Below are 6,721 nucleotides of genomic sequence, written 5' to 3'. Positions count from 1 at the left end.
GTCCTGAGAGAAAGCCGTTTGTTTTGTGAGGCAGCCTCTCCAGCCCCCCAGGTCCTGTCCAGTCTCAAGGATCAGTAGAATCCTCTGGAGAGCCAAGCAGAGGCTTGGCACCCAGCCGCTCACCCACAGGGATCTGCACCCACCCCATGCCTGGAAATGAGCTCCATCACCTTCTCAGATGGTCATCCACCTGGGAAGGTGTCATGTTGGGGCACCAGGAGGCTACAGTAACCTGCTTCATGTTATGATGGGCACTGTGCGGCAGGAGTGGCAGAGGGAAGGTCTCAAATTGCTCTGGCAGGCAGCGCAGGGTGGGAAGGTCAGAGCCTCCTCCCTTAGACAAACAACACCCGATGCATCTCCCAGGCGAGGGTCTTCGTTAAACTGTTGAGCAGACCAGGCTCGGAAGGACCAAGGCCACCCAGTGAGAGGGCAGGGAAACTTCTGCAGACTCAGCCCTGCAGCCCGGGGCTCTCCAGAAGCCAGCAGCCATGGAGGGGTGAGAAGAGGTGACCAGGGCACTGTTAGCAAAATACTCTTGGATTCCTATTGCCCAGTAAATGCCCACTGGTGGCTTTTCTGGGGCCATAGCCTTGACGAGGGGTATAATAAGGTTGAGCTATCATCTGCTGCAAACGTCTCCCAAACCTTCATGCCTTGGCCTTACAGAAAGGGCTGCAGGGACAGCTGGCACAAACAGCTACAGAGTGGCGAGGTCAGACATTTTTAAAGGGTTCTGGGATGGAAGAGAGGAGGACTTTCTGCAGGTATGAGATAGGAAGCATGAATGGGCACATGAGATAAAGAGCACAGAAACACATGAGGTCTGGAGTCCCCAAGAGGAACAATGGAGACCATCGCATGAACCTATAGTGGCCTCTGTCTCCTCCTCATAAAGCCCCCCTCCCTCTCTGGCTGAGCCACTCAGAGCCCTTGGGTCTCACTGCTCAAGGGAGAGAGTGTTTGCTGGACCAGTAGCACAGGCATCACTTGAGAGTTTGTCAGAAGCACAATCTTAGGGCCCTCCCAGATCTACCGAAACAGAATCTACTTTTTTTTTCGGCTAGAGTGCAGTGACGTGATTGCACTGCAACCTCTGCCTCCCAGGCTCAAGCGATCCTCCCCCACCCCTCAGCCTTCTGAGTAGCTGAGACTACAGGCACATGCCACCACGCCCAGCTAATTTTTTGTGTTTTTGTAGAGATGGAGTATCGCCGTGTTGCCCAGGCTGATCTCAAGCGACCCACCTGCCTCAGCCTCCTAAAGTGCTGAGATTACAGGTGTGAGACATCATGACTGGCCTCAGAATCTACATTTTAACAAGATCTTTAATGTGTGTAAGTGGTGCCCCAGCAGTTGGTCTCTTTACCCTCCCCTCTTGGGCCAGGTCTCTCATAACCTGCAGCTCTGCCCTCTGCCAACCACCAGCTGGAAAATAAAGGTCAGACTAATTCATGCCACTGTGTAAATGGTGGAGGATCACTTAATGTGCCACCAAACTCACATCACATTTTCATATTAACACATGACAATAATCTTAACCAAATGCCACAGGGAAAAATGTAGGGCCCAGAGCAAGACCAGTGGGGAGGGGCTGCCGGGGAACCACTGAGGAAAGGAAGTGGCCTGAGGACAGTGTCATTTGCCTCTGGTTCCATTCTTCAATGGCCCTGCCTAGTGGGCTCCCTTGGGAGAAGAAAAAGAGAAACAAGCCAGGAAAGAGGGTCAACTGAGCTAGGAATTTTGGAGAAGCCGTGGACAACCGCTGCAACCCTCGGGAAGTTGTCCACAGTCCTGGCTGCCTTCCTCATTCTGTGAAACTGATGCATACTTTCTCTTTTCCCAGTGTCAACCCAAACAATGAAACCCAGGCTGTCAAAGAGCCTGATCTGTTCTCAAAGCCATTTCCAAAGAGCCAGGTTGACAGGTGTTTATGGAACACCTGCTATGTGCCCAGTGCATGGGGTGGCGGGGAAGGCACGGGCTTTGGAGCCAGGACAACCTGGGTTAATAGTGAGAACCTGGGCATGTTACCTTCATGCCTGAGCTTCCTTCTCTGCACAAAACAGTCCCCAGTGGGTTGTAGTGCTTATTGAACGCCTATAGTGAGCCACAGACTCACTGTGGTGAGCCTAGAGTGAGCATTCAACAGGTGTCAGTCTTCTCTGCGCTGTCCTGGTGTGAGGAAGGAAGAGGAGAAGCCAAAACACAACCCTAGGCCTCAATAAGGTTTACAAGAAAACTGGTGCTATGGTTTGAATGTGTCCCTTCCAAAGTTCAGGTGTTGACATTTTATGGTACTAAGAGATGGGGCTTTAAGAGGTGATTAGGTCATGAGGGCTCCTCACTCATAAATGGGATTAAGTCCCTTGTGCAAGTGGCTTCACAAAGGATTCAACCTCTTGCCATGTGAGGACACAGCATTCCTCCCCTCTAGAGGCTTCAACATAAGGCACCACCTTGGAAGCAAAGAGCAGCTCTCACCAGACAACCGAACCTGCTGGCACCTTCATCTTGGACTTTGCAGCCTCCAGAACTGTGAGAAAATAAATGTCTGCTCTTGATCAATTACCTAGTCTATGGTATTTTGTTATAGCAGCACAAATGGACTGAGACAACTGGTGAGCATCAAAAGATTAAATACTCTAAGGCAATATAAGATTATGTGCCCAAATGAGCCGCAGAGCCATCAATGAAGGCTGGAGAGGGCTACAAAGTCTTTTGGGCGGAAATTGAACCAGTGAACACAAACAAGAGATAGAAAATGTACATGCAGCTTGCAAAAAGGCCTAGGACTGATAGAAGTGAGCATGACACAATTGGAAATCATGACAAACCAGTCGGGAGAGGCAGGGGAGAATGTCAGTAAGGAAGGGGAGGGAGGACAGGGAAGCTGAGGATTGTGACTATCCAATCTTAAATCTGTGTAGCTGTCTGCTCCCCTAATCCATTCCTTTCCATTAAAACCACAGTAAAGTCTCTGGCTTTCCCCTCACCCTCTCTATGTCCCAACTGACCCTGGTGTTTCCCTGCATGGCCCTGCAGGCTGTGCCCCCTGCTTCTAGGGCATGTGAGCATAAAACTTCCTTCCAGGCTGGGTGCGGTGGCTCATGCCTGTAATCCCAGCATTTAGGGAGGCCGAGGCAGGTGGATCATTTGAGGTCAGGAGTTGGAGACCATCCTGGACAGCATGGGGTACTAAAAATACATAAAAATTAGTTGGGTGGGGCGGCCTGTGCCTGTAATCTCAGCTACTCAGGAGGCTGAGGCAGGAGAATCACTTGAACCTGGGAGGTGAAGGTTGCAGTGAGTCGAGATTGCTCCATTGCACTCCAGCCTGGGCAACAAGAGTAAAACTCTGTCTCAAAATAAATAAATAAATAAATAAATAAATAAATAAATAAATAAAACACCTTCTTCCTTTGTGACATTCACTTCTGGGTCTGTGTGTCTTACCATACCTAATTAAAACTAACCCCGGATACCTTTTCAAACACACATACAGGGGCCAATTCTATGGGCTCTGGTTGTACTTCCTACCCTGAAGGGTATCAGTGGAGGCAGGTGGGGTGGGTGGAAGGATTGAGGGTGATGCAGTGGAGACATCCAAGGGCCTAGAGGTTTAGGGACTCAACTTTGTTATAGGTCTGTCATCTCTGTAAACTTGAGGCTCCTTCCTAGAAAAGCAAGACATTTTCTTAGATAATCCAGAGGTCCCTTCTAGCTCTCAGATGGTTTCTAAAACATGCAATGGAGCAATGTAAAAATGTTTCTGTGTAATATGAATTTGGGAGGAAAAAAGGATACAAAATTATATTTATCCTACCATTGAAGATAGCCAAAGACTGGAAGAAAACACACAAAGAAAACAGTTTTAATGAAGGGATGGGATCATGGGTCTAAAGAGATATTTATAACTTAAAAGGAAAAAAGGCTCCAAAGTTCACATCTGTACAAAGTCAAGCTGGTAGGGCCTCCTTCATCACTGCTAGTCTTTTGCTAGTGCCCCATACTAGTTTCTTACTGCTGCTGTGGCAAATTACCATAAAGTTAGTGGCTTAAACAATGCACACTTATTATGCTATAGTTCTGGAGACCAGAAGCCCACACTGGCCTACTGGGCTAATATCAAGGAGTCATCAGGGTTATGTTCCTTCTGGTAGCTCTAGGAGAGAACCCACTTCTTTTCTTTCCCTGCTGCCTCCATCAGTTGGCTCCTGTACTCCTTGCACCCTCAAAGCCAGCAAGAGCCAGTTGAGTCTTTCCCATAGTTGAGTCTTTCTAGCCTTGCTTCACTTGTCACATCTTGTCTGACTCTGATTCTCCGGCCTCATACTTACGCTGATAAAGACCCCTGTGACTACAACAGGCCCACTGGGATAATCCAGAATAACCTTCCCATCTCATGATCAGCGGACCAGCGAAGCTAATTCCATCTGCAGCATTAACTTTCACTGTCTATTTACATAGCATATTCACAGAATCTGGGGATTAGGGGTTGGCCATCACTGGAAGGGGGCATTGTTCTGGGCTGCAGCCCCTGAGTGTCTCCAGATTGCCTTGCACATTTTCACCCAGTTTAAACTGCATAAACACAGCAAGGGGAGGAGGATGAGCCTTCCACTGTGATTTCCCTGGGGGTCCTTTGGCCCCTCTTGGATAATTCTGCTAGCCAGTGAGATGTCTCATAACAACTGGAGCTGGACATTGAGCCAGCAAGCATTTATGGAGCACTTTCTGTATGCCGAGAACTAAGCCAGACTTTAGGGATGGTACAAATATGAGGAAGATACAGTCCCTTCTCAGGGAGCCCATAGTCTCACAAAGAAGATGAGCCGTCCACACCCCCCAAATACAAAGCACAAGGGGAGGAAAGATGCAGTGAGGTGAGGCTGAGGACCATGAGCTGTGGCCCCACTCACAGGCCTGAGGAGGGTGTGGTGGAGGAGGGCAGTCTAGGCTCAGCTCCAACTTGATATTTTTCATCTTTTTAAATTATCAACGAGTACAAGGAAATACACCCTGTTCCACTATCCTCCCGTACCTCTCCCAACCTACTATCTCCATCTCTCCATCTCACTGAGAGGAGGTAACTACTCTATGGAAAAAAAGAATACATATGTATATATCTTGTTCCTGATATAGTCTGTATGTTAAAGTGTGCAAATGAAAAACATTATATAGGTAACTTATAATGCTGTTTTATACAATGGGTTTTGTCTATAACACATTTTGTAGCTTGGACCAGTCTCTAACCAAATTGAAGGTATATTCCCAAGTCAATACATTGTGTATTTGTGCACTTCTAGGGCAAATCGCCAAACACAGAATAGCTGTGTCAAAGGATATGCTCAGTTTTATTTTGACAAATATTCCCAAGTTACCATCCAAAAACAGTCATGCATCCTTAGGGAAAAGAATATGCTCTGAGAGATGCAATGTTAGGCAATTTCATTGTTGTGCAAACATCACAGAGCTACTTACACGAACTTAGATGGATATAGTCTACTACACACCTAGGCTACATGGTATGCCCTGTTGCTCCTAGGTTACAAACCTGTACAGCATGTTACTATACTGAATACTGTAGGCAAACGTGACACAATGGTAAGAATTTGTGCATGTAAACATATCTAAACATAAAAAGGTACAGTAAAAATAGAGTATTATAACCTTATGGAATCACCATCATACATGCTGTCTGTCACTGACCAAACGTCACGATGCAGGGCATGACCTTATGATAGCAGCTGTTCCTCCATGCTCTACACTGGACATTATCCATTTTCTTTCAAGCTTTGTCAGTCTGAAAGGTGGAAAAGGCTTGCCTCAATGTGATTTTGATTTGCATTCCTTCACTGATGAGGTGTAGTTAAAATTATTTTTTCACGTGCTTGTTTGTGTTTTACATCTTTGAGCTGTCTGGAATTTATTTTGTCATAAGAATAGGACTTTATATTTTCCAAATGGCAGCACTTTTTATTAAATAATTCACACCCAACTCTCAATTTTAAAAATGAAAGGAGGCCATCTCAATCTAAACCTCACACTATATACAAAAATTAATTCTGAATGAATCATGGATTTAAGAGTAAAGCATAAAACTTTTAGAAGATAACATAGGAGCAATTCTTCAGTATTAGGACTAAGTAAAGAGTTCTTAGGTAGGACATCAAAATCACATTCCGTAAAATTCAAAAATTCATAAATTGATCTTCAATGAAATTAAAATATTTTGTTCTGTTGAAGATCCTGTTAGAGGGATGGAAACACAAGCTACAGACTGGGAGATAATATTTGCAAATCACCTATCAGACAAAGACTTACATACAGCAATATATAAAGAATTATCACAACTCAATAGTTAAAAAAAAAAGAAAGAAAATTCAATTATAATACGAGCAAAAGGCTTGAACAGATATTTCACTACAGAGGAAATATGGATGGCAAACAAGCACATGACAAGGTATTCAACATCTCTAGGATTTGTGAAATGCAAATTAAAAATTTAAACCACAATAAAGCCAGGCACAGTGGTTCACACCTGTAGTCCCAGCACTTTGGGAGGTGGAGGCAGGATTGTTTGAGCCAAGGGCTTTGAGACCAGCCTGGGCAACAAGGTGAAACCTCATCTTCACAAAAAATGTAAAAATTAGCTGAGCAGGGTGGCACACACCAGTAGTCCCAGCTGTTCAGGAGGGTGAGGTGGGAGAATCTCTTG

The sequence above is a fragment of the Theropithecus gelada genome, chromosome 8 (genome assembly GCF_003255815.1).
Source record: "Theropithecus gelada isolate Dixy chromosome 8, Tgel_1.0, whole genome shotgun sequence".
In the NCBI taxonomy this organism is placed as follows: domain Eukaryota; kingdom Metazoa; phylum Chordata; class Mammalia; order Primates; family Cercopithecidae; genus Theropithecus; species Theropithecus gelada.
The sequence above is the reverse complement of the archived record's forward strand: the minus strand, read 5'-3'. Positions refer to the sequence as shown.